The sequence below is a fragment of the Pelodiscus sinensis genome, chromosome 14 (assembly GCF_049634645.1).
Source record: "Pelodiscus sinensis isolate JC-2024 chromosome 14, ASM4963464v1, whole genome shotgun sequence".
NCBI lineage: Eukaryota > Metazoa > Chordata > Testudines > Trionychidae > Pelodiscus > Pelodiscus sinensis.
In genome coordinates, this window is record NC_134724.1 from 24,326,626 (window position 1) to 24,349,704 (window position 23,079).

At 41.9% G+C, this 23,079-nt stretch overlaps 1 protein-coding gene across 2 annotated transcripts in view; it reads left to right on the forward strand.

Moving 5' to 3' along the window:
• The first annotated feature begins 19,536 nt into the window (after positions 1 to 19,536).
• Positions 19,537 to 23,079, forward strand: part of CYP19A1 (cytochrome P450 family 19 subfamily A member 1) — a 42,382-nt gene continuing 38,839 nt past the window's right edge. The window contains exons 1-2 of one of the 2 annotated variants that reach the window (XM_075897235.1): positions 19,537 to 19,919; positions 22,432 to 22,520. The gene's annotated coding sequence lies outside the window, so the exon portion shown is untranslated. Of the gene's footprint in view, positions 19,920 to 21,671; positions 22,198 to 22,431; positions 22,521 to 23,079 lie in introns of those variants that run through there. The other variant, XM_006135075.4, reaches the window with a different exon arrangement.

The following is a 23,079-nucleotide window of genomic DNA, read 5'->3' on the forward strand; positions in this document are numbered from 1 at the left end:
AATCGCATTGGTGGTTGTCACCAGTGCTGCTAATACACTTATCAATTACTTCACATTTGTTCTATAGTGGGAGAAGATTAGAAAGGATTCCAAATACCTGCCAGTCCATACAATTAAGCAGTTAGTCATTTATATGGGAGTAGCACTGGCTCTGTTAAAAACTGCATCTCTGAAAGGCATTTCTGATGTGGAGTAAACGCAGCCCACTTTTGGTTAATAAAGTGTTATAGCTGATACAGTTTGGACAAAATACAATTGAGTATGGTCCATGTTTTTCCACTATGGTCCCTGCAATCACCAACATTTGTGTGCCTAAGTAGCATACATATGCAATTGCTAATGCAGGTGAGCAAATAATTGGATGTATGTGTGTGTGCAGTTTTCAAAACCTTGCCCTGTATGACTTTATTCACATATTATTGGATGAACAAACATAGTTTGACATTTCAAGCACAACAGTAATGGGAACACTTGATCAACACACAGATGAGTACCTATGTACATATATGAAATGGAATGGGAACAACTGCCACTAGAAAAGTGAATAAATCAGGGAAAAAGTGGATGAAGCTGAGTTGTGAATGGGGTATGCATTTTCTAGTGCAAAAGATCTTAATGTTTTGCAAATGAGAGGTGGATAATTCAAAGCATAAATATGAAAATATATCCATGAAATGAATCACCCTGCTTTCAGGAGATGCACTACATTGCATAGAAAAAAACATTACTATTAATTATTATTAGTAGTAGTATTACTTGAGAAAAAGAGTCACAGAAAACCTTGAAAGCAATAAGCAGAGATTCTGAACAAGGTTGCATTTTGCGTCTGTACGCATAAAATCCATACAACCTTTGTAACACAGCAACATGAGCTTAAAAGATTTCTGTGCTCCATGAAAAATTAATTGGGTTAGTTGTTTAGGAAAAAATGGAGTAAAGTGCTCACACTCTTGCTATAGCTGTCCTGAAAAATAAGCAAATTGAACCCTGACTCAATGGGATGGAATATTTAATACATTCGCTTCTTTTGAATAACATAAAATACAATGCTTGTGGAGTGCATGCATTAATTGGAGAGAATGAAAATTACTTCGTGAGTTTGACTCAATGAAGTGTAGCTTCACTGTCAGAATGCATGTTTTCTCTTCCTAATTGCAATCAATGGGTAAGATAAAATTGTGCAAGATTGCAAGTTGTTTTGTAGAATGGACAGAGATATCTTAGTGGGTAACACAGGCAGTCCCCGGGTTACGTACAAGATAGGGACTGTAGGTTTGTTCTTAAGTTGAATCTGTATGTAAGTCGGAACTGGCATCCAGATTCAGCCGCTGCTGAAACTGACCAGCGGCTGACTACAGGAAGCCCGAGGCAGAGTTGCTCTGCCCCGGGCTTCCAGGAATCAGCCGCTGATCAGTTTCAACAGGCTGAATCTGGATGCCAGTTCTTACATACAGATTCAACTTAAGAACCCCAGGCGTCCCCAAGTCAGCTGCTGCTGAAACTAATCAGCGGCTGATTCCAGGAAGCCCGGGGCAGAGCAACTCTGCCTCGGGCTTCCTGTAGTCAGCGCTGGTCAGTTTCAGCAGCGGCTGACTTGGGGACACCTGGGGCAGAGCAGCTTGGGTGCTGCTGGGTTGATCCAGTAGCGCCGCTCCTCCGCGCTACTGGACCAACCCAGCAGCACCCAAGCTGCTCTGCCCCAGGCGTCCTGATTCAGCCGCTGCTGAAACTGACCAGCAGTGGCTGAATCAGGACGCCTGGGGCAGAGCAGCTGGGGTGCTGCCGGGTTGGTTCATTAGCGCCCAGAGAGGCGCTACGGGACCAACCGGCAGCGCCCCAGCTGCTGTACCACAGGAGTCCAGAGCAAAGCCGCGGAGCACGGGGGCAGCGGGACAGCCCAGATGCGCCGCGGCTGTCCTGCTGCCCGCGTGCTCCGCGGCTTTGATCCCCGTCTCCCTGGTCTGCTGGTCTCCAGCAGACCAGGGAGACGCGGAGCAAACCCCGTTCGTAACTGCGGATCCGACATAAGTCGGATCCGCGTAACTCGGGGACTGCCTGTATTCTTCACTTCTGCTAGATAATAATTAACAATGCAGCAACCACCCAGAGTAACCTGGAGATCTTTAGAGGGGCAATTGAGAGATGATTGCTCTCTCAAAACCACACCAAAAGGTTTCTTTTTATTGATAGCTCTAGTGAAATGCAAATCTTTTACAGGGTAGTCTTGAGAGAGTAGGCAAGAGGGCCAGTAGGTGAAATATGAAATGTGTAACTTGGGTAGAAATATATTGTAAGACATTTAATTAAAGAGGCTCAGGTGGTCTGCATACTTCCTATGAAACTAGGTAAGGACAGAGTCAAGACTGCTCCAGATTTTTTTCCCTTTTATGACTTGTTGCAATACAATGAGTCCCTTTTGTATATTAACAGTTTCCTTCATTTACCAGTTCAGCCTCACAAAACCAACATTGCATAGGCAGGTATTTCAGCTGGAATTTGTTTTGTATGATATACATGGACTGTCCCCTTTGTGCAGTGTACATGTAATTCAGCTCTCCACAAGAACATGCTGTCCTCATCTCTGAAATAAACACTGCTCTTGAGTTGTTGTATGTAGTCTGTGGAAATGGTCTGAAACACTAAACTTATGCAAGCAGCCTAGCAGGCCAAAAAATATCCACATTGCCTGTTCCAGATGCTGCTTTTGGATTTCATTGTTTGTATTTATGAAAAATCACCATTTTTTCTACTCTGACATGCACAATCATCAAATTGTGCTTTATTTTATAACCCCTGACTCTTGACATTATTCTTCATAGGCAACTTTCTTGCATAACACTAGTTAATATGTTAATTTCTAAAGATGTAATAAGTACATTAATAACAAAATACAGAGTTTTGGCTTTGCTTTAAGAACTTCAAAAGAACACTGTACGCATTGATTAATCTCACAACACAAAGCCACATTTTGGATTAGTACATTTATAGAGGTTGAACCTCTCTAGTCCGGCATGCTCTGGTCTGGCAACATCCATGGTCCATCATGATGATAGTTAGCCAGATATCCACTTATCATGGATGTGGCCAAGTTTCCCGTGGTCCCATAAAATTTGATTACAGCCCCCCAGTCCTGGCTCTCAGTGCTCTGTGCTATTACTGAGCTCTAATTTACCCTTATTTGTCTTCTAAGGCTTCATCTATGTAAATTACATAGCTGGAGTTAATGTATCTTAAATCCCTGTCCACACAACGGGAGGTCGATGGGTGCAAATGGTCCTGGCAGCTTCCCTTACTCCTCACGAGGAGTAGAACTATGAGAGCCGATGGAGGTGCCCTTTGAGTTCAATTTAGTGGGTCTATACTACACCCGCTAAATCGAACCCCAGAAGATCGACCATGGCGGTGTCAATCTTCCAGGTAATGCAGATGTGCCCTAGGAGCCCAATGAACATTGGAAATGTTGGTAACACTGCTAGAAAATATTGAATTCCCGTGGTCTGGCAAATTCTCTGGTTCAGCACTGGTCTGAGGATGCTAGACTAGAGAGGTTCAACCTGTATTAGATACATTTCAGTAAGGGGCATAAAGAGGTGTAGTGATTTCTCAAGGTCAAATGGAAAGTCAGGGGCAGTGACAAGGGTAAAACTTTTTAAAACAGAGAATGAACTCTCTCCATATTTTGTGAGAGACTCCTTACTGGGGGACTAGGGAGGCAGAGTTCCCAATCTTTAATAAACATTAGATGCCTTGAGGGATTTTTAAAATGCCTATATATCTAGCTCCCTTCGGGGTGCTTACTCCCTTTATTAGGCACCTATGCATAAGCAATAAATACCGTTTAAAATATGGCCTACAGTGCTGCTGTGAACAAATAATGGCCCTACTTACAAAAGTAAGCACTTTGCATGTGATTTACTTTTTCAGGACTGGATCCTAAACTGGTAATCATCTGATTCCCCAAAAGGGGAACCTGCAGCTGAGAACCAGCAGCAGAGAAGAAGTTACTATACAGCTGGATAGGATGACCTGATACTCATCCACTCAAAGAACCTTACTTTTCTGTGTCTATGGAGCTAAATGATACCTTTCTTTTCTCTTTGGACTGGCAAGCTGAAGTAGACTTTTTTGTTTGAAAAAAGACATGGTGATGGCTAATTAACCTAATTCTGCATTTCTCATACCCGTTACAATTAGCAGCTATTTTGAACTGCTTGTCTTGCTAGGCTTAAATATATAACTGGATATAAAATCCATTTGAAAACCCTTTTTCTTTTGAATCATGTTTCAACACATTGGCACATCTTACACGTCTAAAAACGATTTGTTTCATTCAGAACAGATATATGTTGAACCAATCCAAGAGTAATTTGAAATTAACAATTTCTCATGAGTCAGTTTAGTCACACACACTCACATCTTGTTTCACTCAGCAAATTTTATCTGCCAAAGTTTGTAACAGTGGCAAATTAAATCTACACAATAAGAAAGGCTCCTTCATTCACAGCAAGAAATGTGTTTAAAGAAATAGAGCATGAAGAGTCAAACTCTGATAGATGTACATAGCCCATGTGTGAAAGATCTAAAATAAATGCTTGTTATTTTTCACAAGAGAATATGATGCTATTAGGTCATTTAAATTCCAGTTAGCTAGTGACTTACACAACATGTAGCTTTCCCCCAAGAGAACTATAGAAACCTACTAAGCCATATGTTTATATTCCTAATGCATGCAAGTCACTCTGGAAAAAAAAGAACTTCATGCACTATACTTGTAGGTTTTGTTATGAGGAGCCAAAAGCTCACCTCTGCCAATGAGCTAATTCAGAGTTGTGTTGCCCCAGGAAGGATCTTGATTCAGAGTGTCACAATTCTTCCCTTGCACCTCTCTTGCTCTGGAGCAGGAGCAGGAGCAGGATGCAGTTTATTACAGCCCTAAAAAGGGAGCAGTCTCTTTCCCACTTGGGTTTGGTGGCTGATGAAGATGGGAAGGCAGAGTCGTAGCTCCATTCTCTCACCTCTTATCGAGAAGAAAACAAGGTTTGCACTCGACAGGGGCACTCGTGTGGTATTTTGTACTCTGGAAGCTGGACACAGCCTTATGACAGTTATTTCCAACAAGGTGATGCTTGAAGAAGACAAAAATTCTGAGTTTACGTTTCCTGAGAGTCAATTCTATAAAGTAATTCCGGAGTGAAAATGCCCCTAATCATGTTAGATTAGCCTGGCCTGGGATTAAACGCAATAGTTTCTAATTTTGCACCATGTTCTCTTCTATAAAAGTACATGATGCCCTGATCATATTTCCCAGAGAGACACTAATACACTCGAGTGCCAGCTGTTGATAGCTATAAGTAATGAAATTGCTGTTAAAATGAAACACGACTCTTGGTTTCAGTATGGATGGTTTCAGTAAGGATGACAGTTCTTCCACTGCTCAGAGAGAACAAATCAACCTTTTTCAGGTAGCGCATTTATACAACTGGCTAAATGCTGAACAGACTTCCCATGAAGATTTAACTCCAATTTTAAACAAAATATAAGGATACTTGTAATGAATGTTAGTCATAAAAGTTGCAGATATGATTGCATAAGGCATTGTTAATCACAAAATTTAAAAATCATAATTCCTTTTAATTGTGACCCTTATACTGTGTTACAAATTATGACTTTTTTACTTATATATTCACTCAGATTTTGACATGAATTTGCATTGTCTATTCATTCCTTTTGTCTTGACTTCAGGAAACATTTTTCTTATAGAGTATGTCTGAACTAGAGCTTTTAACCAGTGTTTTAATATGAATTAGTTGACTACCAGTTAACATGAGCTAGCTAACACTTTGGTAAATGCTGGTTTATAGATTTCAAGGCCAGAAGAGAGCACTGTCTTCTAGTCTGACCTGGCATAGGACACAGGCCAGAGACCTTCTTCAAAATAATTCTTAGAGCAGACCTTTTAGAAAGACATCCAGTCTTGAGTTAAAAATTGCCAGTGACAAAGAAACCAGCATGACACACAGTAAATTATTTCAATGTCTAATGATTCTCACCATTAAAATTTACATCTTGTTTCCAGTCTGATTTTGTCTAGATTGAATTTAAAGCCAATGCATAGTGTTATATCTTTATCTGCTAGATTGAAGAGCCCACTCCTAAGTATTTTTTCCCTGTGTAGATAGCTATGCACTATAATCAAGTCACTACTTAACCTTCTCTTTGTTAAGCTAAATAGTTTGAACTCTTTTAATCTATCATGGTAAGGTATGTTTTTCTTGTGGCTGTTCTCTGAAACATCTCCAAATTATCAATATCTTTCTTGAACAGTGGACACTAAAACTGGACACACCAATGAAATAAGCTCTCTAATCCAACTCAAGTTTCCTTTGCTTGCACATCCCAGGATCCCATAATCTATTTCGGCTACAGCATCACAGTGGGTGCTCATATTCAGCTAGTGTCCACCATGCCCTCCAATCTTATTCAGAGTCACTGTTTTCTAGGACAGAGTTCCCATACTAGTAAGGAAGACCTATGTTCTCCATTCCAGTCTAAGGCTTGTCTTCACTACACTGTTAGCTCAAGGTATAAGCTAAGTATGGCCCCTCAGCTGACCTGCCCGTTACACTAAAATGTCAACCTCAAATAAAGTGGTGCTTTAAGCTCAAGCTAGCTGGCCTACTAGGGGATATGGACTGTAGCCCGAGAACTGCTGATTATAAGATAATCATGTAGTGGGGCTGTAATTTCAGACTTAAATTTGAATCAGCACAACTCATCAGCTACTTGGCCAATCCCTTTGCCCATCCAATCCCTGTGTGTAGCTGGAAGGCTTCACAGTGTGGTCATTCATGCTTGAGAAAGCTGTTGCAACAAAAACAAGTCACCAGGCACTCCACAAACATTTGTTCTAAGGTGAGCTGTAGGAAAAAACCCAAACTTGTGTGCCTTGGAATAAAAGAATGTAGAGTGTCTAATGTCACATTTATAAACCTATTCACTAGCTCAAGTTAAACAGCAATTAAGTAACTTGAATTACAATAGGAGCAAAACCTCTAAGTTAGACATACCCTTAATTTCAATTTCAATTTGGAGTGATCGAGCTAACATTGCAGCAGGACTTAATCTTGCACTTTCTGACTTTTTCTTTTTGAAATGTGCACCATTTCTGTTTCATTAACTTTGTTTGCATTCCATTTCTCTTTTGTTTAGAAAAAAGAAAAGGGACTGCCTGGACATACTTAATAACTAGACTTGAAGTTGCATTGAAGTGGCTAGAATGAAATTCTATCCACAAGTCAGTTAAGTAGTGAGGAGACAAAAGCAGAAGATGAAAAATCAAAATGTTAGGACTCCTGGATAAGAAGAGAACTAGATGATGGTTCAAGGGCTGACAATGGGATATGGAACCTCTCACTCCTAGGTCACGACTACAGATCTGGTGCAGTTTCAATTGAGGCCAAAAGTCCTTACAGCCTAACATCTGTTCAGCAGCCTATGTGCAATGAGGTGACAGTTGCAGTCAGTTCCCAATAGACAGTTGTCCTCATAACAAAACCCACCACTGCAACCGGCACAGATCAACATCTCTATTGACAGTGCCACAAGGAATACATGTCCACGGAGTCAGTTCTGCCTTCTCAGCCCTGCAGGTTGTCTTTCCACATCAGAATTGAGGTAGATCAGAAGGGTGGTGCAGGCAAATTCTTCCTGCTGTTTCCTATGTCATTGTTTTAAGGATGGGAGGAGTCTCCGCATTTTCTTTTCTATTTACGAAAGCGGGTTGCTCTATTTATGAAGCAGTTTGTATAAAAATCAAGAAGATATCTAATCTGGAAGTGATCTATAGTTCGTTTGGAAATACTGAGAAGCACACTAGTGACAGGGCATATACAGCATAGATTTACGGTGGCAAGATTCAATAACAACAACTAGAACCAGAAATTAATTTGTTCTAATTATTTATGAATTAGAACAAATAATCTGACACACATGTTGCCCTGTTTTTGTTCTCAAAGTGTCTGCAAACTAAGCAGTTTTCTCCTTGTAAAAGGGGGAGGGAGGTTGTGATGCCAGAGTGCAATGCACTCCAGCCAATCCTCGCTGGCATTATAATCCTTAGGGGCCATTACAGACTGACATAGGCCTAAAACTGCTCTAACTTCTATTCATGGACAACTTGGCTCCTACCAAACTCCAAGACTACAAAGGCAGAAAAGTGTCTCGCTTCTTCAGCCAAGAACTAACCTTTAGGAGTTTCAGACCCAATGTTTAGACCTGTGTCTTAGCAACTACCATCTTGGACAAGCCACGAAAGAAAAGTCCACCAAAATTCTCAGATACAATATCAGAAGTAAACAGACTTTTACAAATTCCTTTTCTGGAGCATAAATGCCTGACACTGAATGCACATACTAATCATTTAAAAAAGAGGTGGGTGTATAAAGAGTCATTGAAACATGGAAAGAGGAAAACATGTAGGTTGAAGAGCTCAGTGGATATTGAATTAAATAGTTGTTCAGAGCTAGCACTTAGGAACCTGAAAGGCTGATTTTATGCAAAATCAAAGCCATATGAAAGATATCAGTCTCAAGATGAGAGGAGATGGGTACGAGTGGAGTTTCTGCAAGCACTAAACTGGATTTATTGTGTATGGCTTGGCATCAGAAGAGGACAGCTTCACACAAGTAGTGCTCTTAGAATAACTGCAAGGAAATTGCATTTGCTACAGATTGCAACAATGGAACTTTTGGTTGAGTGTTGTGCCTCATCACTGGATAAATAGAGAACTTTATTTCCAAGTGTTGGCATTTTCCATGAGCAATATAAATTCACGGTTAAATTACAATGCAGACATTATTTATGTATACAGGTACTTTCGTTTTTTCTAATGCTATCTGACATCTGCTAATTTTAGAGTAGCAGTAAAACATTGCTCCTAGATATCTGAGATTGAAGTTGATAATGGCATAATTTATTCACTTTACTGCTGAAAGTAATTTAAAGGAAATATGTGATTTTGATATATGGGAAAAGTTACCTAGAAGGCCAATTTCACTGAATTCATTTCCACAGCTCTTAGCACTGAGGAGCTACAATCATATTTTTGACGTCCAGGCTAGTCTTTTGATTGAATGATACATGAATAAAATCTCCTTTTTGAATAAGTTATGTAAGGGTACATCTACACTACAGCGCTAGTTCGAACTAACTTAGTTCGAATTAGTAAATTCGAACTAAGCTAGTTCGAACTAACGCATCTAGAACTAAAAACTAGTTCGAATTAGCGTTTTACTAGTTCGAACTAGCAAGTCCACATTGAGTGGACTCTGAACAGGGCTTAAGGATGGCCGGAAGCAGTGCCGGCAGGGCATAAAAGGAGGACTTAGAGCATGGAGATGCTGTCTCAGGCTAGCCGAGGGCTGCGCTTAAAGGGTCCCGACCCCCACCCCGGACACACAGTTCTAAGGGGTGCCCCGCTTGCAAAGAAGTTCTGGCTTGGAGTGCCCTGAGTGCTCACACTGGGCACATCACACCACTCGGCCATCAGCCCGGCTGCACTTGCCGCAGGCTGCCATCTGGGGAGAGGGAGTAATTGGGGGGCTGCAGGAGAGCTTCCACCCCCAGAAGACCGCAGAGCCAGCCCAGTCCTCCCCATCGGGGGCTCGTACCCCATTCCTCCCTCACCTCCTTCCACTTACCCTTCCCTAGCCCCCCTTCTTATTGATGTACAAAATAAAGATAACGTTTCTTCCAACATTGACTCTGTCTTTATTGAACAAAACTGGGGGAGACTGGGAAAAGGAGGTGGGAGAGGGGAAGAGAAAGGCTGGGAGAAGGGAGGGCAACTAACATGATCAGGGGTTGGGAACAGGTCCCAGATGAAGAAAGGCTACAGAGACTGGGACTGTTCAGCTTAGAAAAGTGGAGACGGAGGGGGGACAGGATAGAGGTCTCTAAAAGCAGGGGTTGGGTGGAGAGGGTGCATTCAGAAAAGTTCTTCCTGAGTTCCCATAAAGAAGGACTAGAGGACACCAAAGGAAAGGAATGGGTAGCAGGCTTCAAACTAGTAAGAGGAAGTTGTTCTTGACAAAGCAAATAGTTAACCTGTGGAACTCCTTGCTGCAGGAGGCTGTGAAGGCTACAACTAGAACAGAGTTTAAAGGGAAGTGAGATCAAGTCATGGAGGTTGGGTCCATGGAGTCCTATTAGCCAGAGGGTAGGAGTGGTGTCCCTGCCCAAAGTTTGTGGAAGGCTGGAGAGGGATGGCACGAGACAAATGGCTTGGTCACTGTCTTCGGTCCATCCCCTCCAGGGTCCCTAGGGTTGGCCGCTGTCGGCAGACAGGCTACTGGGCTAGATGGACCTTTGGTCTGACCCAGGACGGCCATTGTAAGCTCAGGGCTCAGTGTCGGGGGTCTCAGTGGACCCCCTTGATTTTCATGCACACCTGGTCCTGGGTGGCCAGGCTGGCAGCTCTCCTGCCCTAGACAGCCACTTTCCTGTGCCTAGTGCGGAGATCGTGGACGAGGTCCACGATGTCCGCACTAGCCCAGGAAGGTGCCCGCCTCTTGCGGTCCAGGGCAAGCTCCCGGGAGCCGCCAGCCTGGTCCCGGCAAGAGGGGGAGGGCTGGGGGGCATCGGGTGGGTGGCTCTGTGCCGTGCCAGGTGCTGGCAGGCTTGCACCTGGCACGGGCACCGTAGCCAGCCCGTGCCCCTTTAAGGGGTCCGGGGCCGGGAGGGGGGCATAGAGTTTCCCTGGTGTTGGCCAGAGTGGCCACCAGGGAAACCTGGGGAGGGCTAGCCTCCCACTAGTTCGAACTAAAGGGCTACACAGCCCTTAGTTCGAACTAGCTAGTTCGAACTAGGCGTTAGTCCTCGTAAAATGAGGTTTACCTAGTTCGAACTAAGCGCTCCGCTAGTTCGATTCAAATTCGAACTAGCGGAGCGCTAGTGTAGCACCTATTAAAGTTAGTTCGAACTAACGTCCGTTAGTTCGAACTAACTTTGTAGTGTAGACATACCCTAAGTTTCATTGCTAATTCCATCTCTTACTTATACTATATATTATAGATGGGTTCTATCTCACTTAAAACAGGACGGCAGTGGGGTTTATTTTATAAACACAGATGGCTCCATCTGGATATAGATTTCATAAACTTGTATTAGACTTCTGAACTTGAGCGACTTATGTATTTCACACCAGGGTGGCAAAGTTTGTGTCTTTTTCTACAACAATATATTTTGATGGATTCTGCTTTCCACTTAATGTCCTCTTCCCTACACATACACAACCTTCTTAGAAGCTCCTTCCTGTTCTCACTGGATATGTCTACACTACAGAGTTAATTCAAAATAAAAGCCCTTATTTCAAATTAACTGTAATAACTGTCTACACATACAACCTGCTATTTCGAAATTAATTTATTTAGAATTAGGTAAACCTCATTCTACGAGGAATAACGCCTAATTTGAAAAAGCTAATTCGAAATAAGTGCTGTGTAGACACTTATTTCGAATTAGCTGGCCTCCACCCCTTCCCAGGGAGCCCTGGTGGCCACTCTGGGCACAACCAGGAAAACTTGTCTGCTCGCCCCTCTCCCAGCCCTGGAGCCCTTAAAGGGGCAGACTCTGGCCACAGTGCCTGTGCCAGTTGCCAGCCTGCCAGCACCCAGCGAGCAGGCTGGCACCTTGCACAGGATGAGGCAGCCACCCACCGCCGCCCATCCGTCCACCGCTCCCCAGGACCAGGCTGGTGGCTCCCAGGAGCCTGCCAGGGGCTGCAAAAGGCAGGCGCCTTCCTGGTCAGGTGCGGAGATCGTGGACCTCATTGAGATTTGGGAGGAGGCCTCCAATGCCCATGATCTCCTCACTAGGCACAGGAATGTGGCTGTCTACAGCCACATGGCTGCCAGCCTGGCCACCAGAGGCCACATGCAGACCCAAGAGCAGGTGCAGAGCAAAATTAAAGAGCTGTGACAGGCCTATACCAGGGCCTCCCAACCAGGGGCTGACCCGGAGGCTTGCCCTCACTTTGAGGCCCTGGACCACATCCTGGGGGGTCAGACGGTCCATGCCCCCCCGGTCATCATTGACCCCAGGGCAGAGTGTCTTGCCCCTGACACAGGGGAAGAGGAGGAGGAGGAGGACGATGACAGCCAGGAGCCTGCAGGGAACCTGCCCTGCATCCAGGAACCCCTAGCCATCCCAGAGAGCCCGTCAGCAGCCTCATCTGAGGCCAGGGAGGCCTCCACATGTGAGTGACATCACAGTCCCCTTATGTGGGGTCGGGGGGAGGAGAGCCTAGGGACCTTACCCCGGGAAGAGACACTGCACACTGCCCTCCCTCCAGATGCCCCCTCTACACAGAGGCAGGGCACAGCTCTTCCCTCTTCTTCCAAAAAAACTCCCTCTTCCCCGTCCACACATGCCTTTTTGCAAAAGAGCTCTTTAGCAAAATGGCATTCTTCCTCGTAAAATGAGGATTACCAATTGTGGAAAAAGCCCTCTGTTGTTTCGATTTACTTGCTAAAGAATGCAATTGCAGTGTGGATATAACTCAAGTTTTGTCAGAAAAACGGCCATTTTTCTGACAAAACTCAGTAGTCTAGACACACCCTCAGGGCTTAGGTCACCGTCCCCCAGTCAAAGGAAAGTGAAAAAAAGTCAAAGGAAAAAGACTCTCAGAAACATTGTATTAGATCCTCCATGAGTAACTGGACTCCATTGATACAAGATGGAGTGCTGTCAAGAGAACAAGAAACTTGATTGTCCTCTAAAGCTCAGAGATGCATCCTGGCAGAAGCGTCCAGAGGAACTCCCTTGGAATAATAGAGAGCCAGCTATTGAGCTGAGTCATTCAAGGTACTTTTTTCCTGACACAAGAAATAGTGGATGAAATCCTGACATACTGAAGTTTTGTCATTGTCTTCAGTAAGTTTGGGATTTCACCCAATACTTTCACAGAAAGTAACTTCAGTTTTTTCCTGCCTGGCTACCTCTAATTTTATGTTTTCCTCAAATAAACTTCCTTTGTATTAAAGATACTTTCCCTGGAGTTCTGTCACATACACTAATAGGCAGAGCTCGCCGAGCGGCGGCGAGCCCCGCTCGCCAGCTGCACGGTTCTGCACTCTGCGCATGCGCAGATCGCTCTGCGCCTGCTCTTCTGGGGTGTAATCTACTCGCCACGGGCAAGTAGATTACATTGTTTGTTGTAGGCCCTGATTTGCAAAACCTTCCTCACAAAAGAAATGACAAATTGATGCCAATGTGACTACGATTTTGCGGAATCACTCAGGCTACATCTAGACTGAAGGCTTCTTTTGAAAGAAGCTTTTTTTGGAAGAGATATTCCAAAAAAACCTCTTCTGAAAGACAGTGTCCACACTGCAAAAGTGCATTGAAAAAGCGATCGCTTTTTCGAAAGAGAGTGTCCAGACTGAATGGACACTCTTTTGCATGTAAGCTGTGATTGCTATAGAGGGAATGGCCATCAGGGCACCTGTGTTTTTTCCTCTTTCCTCTTCTTCTGAAAGAACTCCCTCTTCCCCTTCCACATATGCCTTTTTGCAAAAGAGCTCTTTTGCAAAAAGGCTTCTTCCTCGTAGAAGGGGGATTACCAATGCCGGAAAACCCTCTCTGTTCTTTCGATTTTCTTGCAGAAGAACACACTCGCAGTGTGGATGTTCCTCAAGTTTTGTGGGAAAACTCTGTAGTGTAAATATAACCTTAGTGAGGAACTATCACAGGAAGACAGATCCCTTCGAGAGAAAGATGCAGAAGTGAAATGATTGAACACCTGGGCAAAGACATAATAATGTTTCTTCCCAAGAGGTGCATGAAGGAAACAAGTTAAAGTCAGTGTAGATATGAGGAAGAGGAACAGGAGTTGTGTCAAGCAATGGTTACCACAATATAGAGCTATTTGAACTCCAGAATATTCTACTCTAGAAAAGCCTGGGTCAGAGAGGGCAATACATCAAAATAAAGACTCCGATTGACCTCAGTGAGCCTTGGCTCAGGTCCATAAAACATCAGATCTGGCTTCTAATCTCACACTAATGAGTCTAACTTCAGTTGTTTTAACTCCACTTACTTCATCCAAGTTACTCCTGATTTACACTGGAGTGAGATGAGAACTAGAGTACTGCTATTAAAACCAACCCCGTGAGTATCAAAAGTAAGATTTCTATTTTATCATTAATTTGATGCATGCTATCGGAGAGGAAAATGTCCTCCTGTTACAATTATAGAAAACATTTTGCATCTTATTTTCACAAAAGTCTATTGTAAAATATTTAGAAGTGATCTGCATTATTTTTAATGTGATAAAAAAGAACTTTGTTAATTCACTGAATGCCTACTCAGACACTGAAGAATTTTAAGTGTTTAGCTCAAGAGTTCTGTAGTGAACAACAACTCTAATTATTCTGGTCGCATTATACAAAGTTCCAGGAATTCTTTGGCATGAAAGGACTACAATACATTTTGGCACATCATAACAATATTAGATTTCAAGATATATCCCACACAAGCAGCTCTTGCCTAAATGTAGTTTTATTGAGAAACAAGAGTTTTCATATTATTTAACCTCTTCTGTGCTGACCTTTTACAACTAATTCATCAGGATTCTTGTTCCATGAGTCATCACAGTTCATGAATACTTTTCATCAATTAGCAAATACATGGTTCAGTCAAAAGAGAAAGACCAATATTATTTGTCACCAAAATGTTCTATTTCCTGTTTTAAAGACCGTACATTTTTAGAAAACAATTTGACATGAGTGACACTATCATTTCAATCAAGCAATTCTCAGTAAATAAATATGGATATGCATTTACTCAAGATCACAGTAACGTGTTCGTAGCAGTATTCATGGATTCTGTCACAGCATGAAAGACACTGCCATTTTTACCAGTCTGTTTCAAACATAGGTCCAAAGGGAGCACATGAAGATAACAGATTAGGTCATGCTGGAGTTCTGCATCCAGAGCAGTTGCAGAGTTCAACTTTATGAGTACGTTTAGGAAGAAATATGGCCATAGAGAATTTAAAAACCAGGTAGGTCTCCATGTACTTCCCTAATGCTGACACAACTGTATACTTGCTTGTCCTGTTCCCTATGCATAACTTTGCTTTTCCTATTTCTTACACCCTTTTACTTCTGGTCCCTTGACATATGATTACCAAGGGAAAGTCCTTTAGATTCAGTGGGGAAAAGTGAGGTAAGTGTTAAGAGGTTTCATTTACACTCATACCCACTTGATGACATGTAACTGTATTACAGAGTCTCTGGAACTCACTGGGGGATTTGACTTACGGTATATGTTGAGAACAAAACAAGAAAGGAACTACACCAGTTTAGTGCAATATCTTATCATTTTGATACTATTTATATAGCAAGAATAGCTAAGTACCTTATTCCCAAGGTTTACCATTCTGGTAGATTAGAAATTAAAACCTCAGCTATTCTTACTATTTCTATATTTGCTTATATGTTAAGACAGCCATGGTGTCTTTTAAGATTCAACAATAGAGAAGCTGATGCTCTGTTGATATTATATTTTTCGTTAGTCTCTAAGGTGCCACAGGATTGCTCATTGATAATAAATGAGTGTTATCTATAAGCACATTATGACATTTTAATGGTGATTATGACATATGGGACATTCAGAGAAGGGGATGGGGGGAGAAGAAAACAGGAAAAAAGAGAAAATCAACAGCTGGCAAAGGCCAAGATAAAATATACGAAAACTGTATTCAGTGTGTCTATGTTCTTTTTAGTCATTAGTAAGAACAAACATTGAACACACTGAAACAATACCATTGTATCAGTTACATATTTGTTCCATCCTGTGTGTGCGTGTGTGTGCGTGTGTGTAGATAGATATAGATATAGATATAGATATAGATATAGATATAGATATAGATATAGATATAGATATAGATATAGAGAGAGTTTGGCACACATGCAATGAAAAACCAGTCAGCTCAGAGGTGACATTCCCATTATATGTTCACATTGTGAGAATTTATTTGGAGTGTACAAAATCATTGGAAATGAAGGTCATTGATTTTTCCAGAATCCTAACCTCAGCCCTGAGTGGGTCCTGTTCAACCTGTATAAGGAACATAGTTCTACCCTTATTTTTAGAAGCTGGTTTATAGCTGTAATGATATTCTGCATTTATATGCCCACTTCTTTCCAAAAATCTGAAGCAGGAACTCTGCCAACCAGGCAGTGAGGCCACTAGATGACAAATGTGTTAAAGGAGAACTCAAGAAAGCCAAAGCCACCGCAGAGGAATATTAATTATTTGTATCAGTCTTCACTGCAGGAGATGTGGGGGAGATGCCCAAAAAAGATAGCTCTGATGCAGGTAACAGATCTGAAGTGCTGTACCACAATAATGTGTCAATTAAAATGTTTTAGAAAAAAATGATAAATTAAACAGTAATAAGTCACCAGGACCAGATGGTATTCATCCAAGAGTTCTGAAAGAGATTCAAATAAGATATTGCAGAACTACTAACTGTAGTATGTATCTGTTGCAGAAACAAGTCTCTGTACCAAATGACTAAATTAGCCTTCTCCCCACTTCTTTGATTCGAATATGAAATGTATTTTTTACTAAGGTACATTTTCCAATCTCAGTATACCACTGTGCTGATGACGCACTTACAGCTCAAGTATGTTTTCATCCTCATCTATCTCTGGACTTTTCAATTGACCTCTGTTCCTCTCTGCATGTGCACGTGTGATAATTTCAGTGTGAAAAGCTATCCTTCAATGCACACAAAAATTGCATGCCTCTCCCTGGAGACACTACATACCCTCTCCCTCCCAGTGATAGGAAAACTACCTATTACAATTTTGACTCGGCAGCAACACTTTCCTACCCCTTCTCTCTCAAGTCTTCCATACTTGGCACCTAGAAGCACACTCCCCAACTCACATCTCCCGTGCCTCTTGCTGCCCAGGGCCTTCTCTTCTGCCTTGATCCCCCTTCCCCATATACACCCTCCCTTGCCTCCCTCTGTCCCAGGGCTCTCTCTCTCTGCTCTGGAGCCATACCTGAAGGGAGGCAAATGTAGCCCCTCAGCCCTGAAACGCTCTCACACAGCTCTGAATAGTGTGAGTTTGAAGGAGCTTCTTGTATCATCACAACAGCCCCCACTGAAGACATCAAACTCAAATGACCCATGATCAGCTTAGTAATAGAAATATAGCCGTGTTAGTCTAGTGTAGCTGACGCAAAATACAGGAGTATGTAGCACTTTAAACATCTTGTTAGTCTTTAAAGTGCTACATAGTCCTGTATTTTGCTCCATGATCAGCTTGTGAGAGCTGGCAACACTGTGATACTATCTTCCTGTGGCTGTTTAGTGGTGACCCACCTTGCCCACCACTAGCTCCAGGCTGAGGTAGCTGCACTGCTATTCTATCCCCTCCACATCCCACACCCATAACCGTACCCCTCAGCCTCCTGCCACATCCCACACCCATAACTGTCCTCTGCACCTTCCCACAGCCTGCCTCCACATCCCACACCCATAACTGTCCTCTGCACCCCCCCCCTCAGCCTGCCTCCTGCCCACACATCTCCAGCACCCCCTTTAACCTTACTCCCATTTCTCCCTGCACTCCCCCAGTCTTCTTCTTACCCCTCAGCCTCCTCTGCTCCCATTAACCCCCTGCAATCTCTAACTCTGACTCCTGCTCTCACAGTCTTAATGCCTCCCTCCTTCCTCAGCCTCTCCAAGTCCTCCTCCATACCTTCAATCTGTTTTCCCCACTGTCTGCTCCCCTCACTCTTCCACCTTTCACAATGTCTCTGCTTCCTACCCCAGTGTCTTTCTTATCCGTCAGCCTCCTCTGCTCCCATTACTCACCCGCAACGAGAACATCAAGTCCCTGTGTGCTGTCTAGGTCACTGAACCATGGCGGGGAAGCCTCTGCTCTTGTGGGCATGGCTTCAGTATTAGTGAAAACAGTCGGAGGTGGCAGCCAAGTTCATCAAAAGCAGCCTTACTTCTACATGGAGATAGACTCTAGGGCAATGGCTGCCATCTTGCTGGCTTCTGTCCCATTGTCAGAATTAGGGAAAGTTGCTGAGTTGAAAAATGGCTCACAGCAATGATTGGACCATCACAGAGCACAAATCCCAGTGATGAGTGAGTCTGGTGATATTTTGAAGAACAAGAATCATGCTTGCAATTGTTTCCATCACTTCACGTGGACTATACCAACAGTGTAGGCTTCCTAGTGACATGTCACACAGTGACAGTCCTGAAGTTATCCTAGATGATTACTGACAGGAGCAACTAACTGACTAAGGATTTGCAATTCATATAAAGCCTCAGTAGAAGTTGTGAGGATAATCTCTGTGTTGGATTCAAGACATTAAATAATTGCCATAGGTATATTATCCTTAGATATTGTTATTATTAATCTTACTCTCTAGCAAAACTGCAGTCTATTTCCAAAGTAAATTGGGCATTATGTATGTCTTGTGGAACTGTCTTATACAAATGCAAAATAACTCATTCGTATTTCCATAGGATAAATTACAGTTACAAAAGTTGCCAAAGCTATACAAGTAACCAAAAGCGCTATAAAACAGTAGTTTAAAGAAACAAGCAAAAGGAACAATGCAATTCCTCAGAAGAGTCATTATGACAGTATAAACTGTATGTCATTATGTGTACTGTATCTGTGTACAATCATAAAGTCAAACAGGATATTTAAGACCAATTAATCATCCAGCTGCCATTTCAGGATTGCTCCATACAACACATTTTATATTGGTTTGTCCATTCCACTTCTGTGCATTTATGCTGAAAATAATTTGATTGCTTATTACATTTCAGTGTAGGGAAACTTTATTTCTTAAACTCTCATGTTTTCACAGAATTAACGTCATCCCATGATTCCTCATTATGCTATCCTTTTTAACACCCTTCCTTTCCCAACCTATTGCAAACACACACAAAAACCAAAAAACCATCATCTCTAAGCAACTGATCTCTTAGCAACAAGATGTACCTTCATAAGAGATATCACAGAGTGGTCATCAGAAAACCTGTTCTGATCTTTAAAAGGAGCACACCCGTTAACACAGGTAGCTCTCGGCAGCAACTGAATGAAGTAATAACAAAAGGACACAGGTAACTTATTTAACATTCATATTTTAGCCATTTTTCTTTTAAAATTAAGCTAGAACAATTGTGAAAGAAAAACAAATTGTTTTTGATGAATTTTAGAGTTACTTTAATCTTAGTTTTTTCTGGCTAACTTTCTGTACATTATATAATGTCTGAATAGCTCTTTACATGTTTTCTGACTGACAGCACAAAGCTTTGTTACTCAAACGTGTCTTGCAATTTAAAACAAAATTTTGTAAGTATTTATAATTTTGTAAGTGTTTCACTTTTTTTAAAAAAAAGGAGTACATTTTGGAAGAACTATTGCATTATGAAATTGTTCATTTAATTTAACTTTTCAGACCACTTAGATGGTATGAAAAGAAGCTAATTACAAACTTCTTGCATTTTTGGAGCAAATTCCATGGGCTCTGTCTAATGTTTTAGTAACTTCTGGGTTCCTCCTAGACAGAGTAATATTTTCTGTAGCCATATGCACTGCTCAAGATACAGATTTGCTCCATAACTAGAAACAGGAGAGAATGAATATTGTCAACTTTTAGCTGGACTCTCAAAGTAAAGCTAAACAGGAAATGACTGAAGTTGGGCACACTACAGTTTCCAAGTAACACAGCCATAACAGAGAGAGAGAAATAAACTCTCAACATTATGAAGATTGAGGTGAAAAAGAAGACATTGGGTAGAACACCACATATCTGAAACTGATCTTGAGGAGAGCTGGTTAACTGTCTGATGGCCACTGGTGTTGTCTGTGGTAAGGATCTGTCTTTACATAAACTACTATAATTTCCTCCTTGTCCACTTCTGATGCATACAGTTATCTAAACAGAACCTTGTTTGGAAAAAACTGTATTCTAAATGAGTTATTTTGATTTTCACACCAAAGTTGGTTTTGCGTTTCTAAATTTTATTAAGATACTACTGGAATATATGCAGCGGTCTTCAAATTTTAGGTAACATTTCGTGAGATTACAGACAAAAAACTCAGTATGTGATAAGTGATGATACTGAACAAAATAGTTCTCCATACGTGTAAATCATATGTGTTTACCAACCAAAACAGGTTTCTACTACTATTAGGGCAGAGATATAATCATGGCAAAAACAGCTGGATTCTATTCTCTCTATATATGATAAATTAAATTGTCTGTTTAAGTATAATTGTAGAATCTATATTACTAGAGATGCTGTAAGAGGTAAAAAGAACTCAGCTGAATTTCAGATAACAGGCTGATGTTTGCAGGGCTGCAAGCAGTTAAGAAAAACTGTTGATGTGTAAACTGAGAAAATTTGATATAGAAATTAGAGAAATAAATAGTGACCTTTCACACCCTCCACTAATTTTCCTGTCACTTTTGAAAGTATAATTGCACTTTAAATAGTTCTAAAAGTTTCTTTTGGAGAACACATAGGAATAATGTGATATACAACTCTCTGAATCCAGGAATACAAAAACCTCTACAGTAGCAACGCAATTGTCCCTAAGAACTAGGACATTGATAGTATATATGTCTGAATGTGCTTTTGATGGCTTGCGTGAATTGATATAGTCTCATTCTGCATCAGCAAATGTTTTGGATTAAAAGGTTCAACACAAAATCATCATCTATCTTCTACTGGGGCTGCTACTTTTCATGGCTAAGACTTTGGTCTCTAAGAACAATGAGTCCTTTTGTAAAAGTGACACACTTGGCAAAGTATTTTTCAAATCATACATGAGAATGCCATTACAATTGCAGAAAGGGACATTGTCCAAATTCTAATTTCAGAACCTTCTGATTTTTCATGGAAATTGTAATATCATCTATCGCAAATCATTGTGGAAGTGAAGAGCCCTATTGTGCAGTCACTAGGGCTGCATGTAGTGTACCTTCCCTTGTATTTCCTTCTAACATAAAGAACAGGCTCTTCTAAGGCATACTGGTAATTGGCGCGAGGGAAAGTGGATGTGCCGCTCACTATAAAGTAGCATAAAGCAGGCAGTATTTTTAGTCTCATTTTACTAAGGGGAACTAACATCGTTCTATAACTTGGCAGGTCTATTAACCCACTAAGGAAAAATTTGCAGAAGTTACTTGTGATTTTGAGTCCCTCCATTTTTTAGTGCCAAACTCCGGTCTTGATTTTCAGAAACCACTGAGCAACCACTCTCTGAAAAATTAAATTAGCCACCCAAGAACTGAGGCATCCAAAATCACTGGTGACTTTTGAAAGTCTTGGCTTATGTACATACTTGTATAACACTGAGACTGCCATTTCACAGCACTACAACTAAACAAGGTATCCCCATGGTTTTGGTCATATTTTAGATTGTGTCCTCTATAGCACAGTGAGGTTGTGTCTACATTGGCAAGATTTTGCACAAAAGCAGCTGCTTTTGTGCAAAATCTTGCTGCCTGTCTACACTGGCCACGAGTATTTGTGCAAGAACACTTACGTTGTAATGTACAAAATCAGTGCTTCTTGCGCAAATACTTCTGGGTGCATTTAGTGGTGTGGATTTTGATCTTGAAGAATGGTAAGTAGCTTGAGGACTCTGTGTGACACATGCGGCAATACTTCAAGCAGTTTTGTTGATCACAGCCACATTGTATAACAGGAAAGGGCTGGACTCAGCCATTTTTCCTAAGAGGTCCTCAGTTATAGAACTTCCTCTGTGTTCCTATCCCTTTCATGTATCAGAGACCTAGTGCTGATCTCCAGGTCACATTCCAATGCATAGCAAATTTTTCTCAGATTTGCACTGATATAGGACTAGAGGGGTTGATTGTGCAGACCAGGTTTAAGGTTTCATTTTTCTTTAGGTATTTTTATATAGATCCAGGAATATATTCATATTATAATTACCTAGAGTTTTAGATGGGCACCATTCAGAAACCTAAACTAAAAATGCACATTTGATGTATAGCTACAAATCAACAAGATGTAGCATCAAAGTAGCAGTCCCAATGATGCAGGAAGAACTGATCATCTTTAATAGGCTGCTCATGACCCCTGTAACCATTTGTGGAGACCAGGATGGGATACTAGCTGTAAGTAAAGTTTTATATTATTTCAAGTATGATAATAAGTATTTTGCTTGATCATTAGTTGCTAAGGTGTGCTATGGTAGAATTTGCCTGCAAACCATTTCTGTATTGTAGGTAGGCTTTTTATCTAGCTATTTTCTATGGTGCAACTCCCTTATTTTATGAACAATAAAATAACCATAAATGTCAATGTTCAAGTGTCACACCAGAATGGCATGACCTTCCCTTCTCTTCCAGATTTGAAGTGTTCCCATGCATGCTAATGTTGCAAAGACAGAAGAAGGAAGATCTATAGGGCAGCAGGCAAGCTGAAGTTCTGGACCAAGGTATTACTACATAATTTCAAGAATAGAAAGGGATGCTGCTTCCCAGTCCAACAGACCTGCATACTGGAGTGTGTTTGAAATCTAGGAAATGGGGGATACTGCATGCTGGAGGGAGAAAGAGAAGTTTGGAATAAGACTAGAGACAGGGCTGCCGACAGCAAGGGCAGGGGAGGAGCTGCCGGCCAGAGCGTGGTTATTTAAAAGACCCCAAGGTTCAAAGTCACTGCAACCCAGCCGCAGTAGCGGACTATGCTCCAGGTCCTCTTAAATCGCTGCCAGAGTCCTAAGTTGCACAGTCGGGGCAGCACAGAAGGGTGGACAGGGTGGGGACCCCCAATCCGCACCGCCTGTCTGAGTCAAGCCCCCCCACCCCTTCCGGGAGGACTAAGAGACAACACCCTCCCCAGGTTTCCCCTCCGCCCCAGAATTTCTGTCCTCAGCCCTGACTGTAGAACACAGAAAGTAGTGGGTCAAATTCTCTACAGGAAACAGAGAGTGGACCCCTTTAGTTTCCTTGTGCTGATTGTTTATTGAGTTTTCCATTCTGATAGTATTTCAT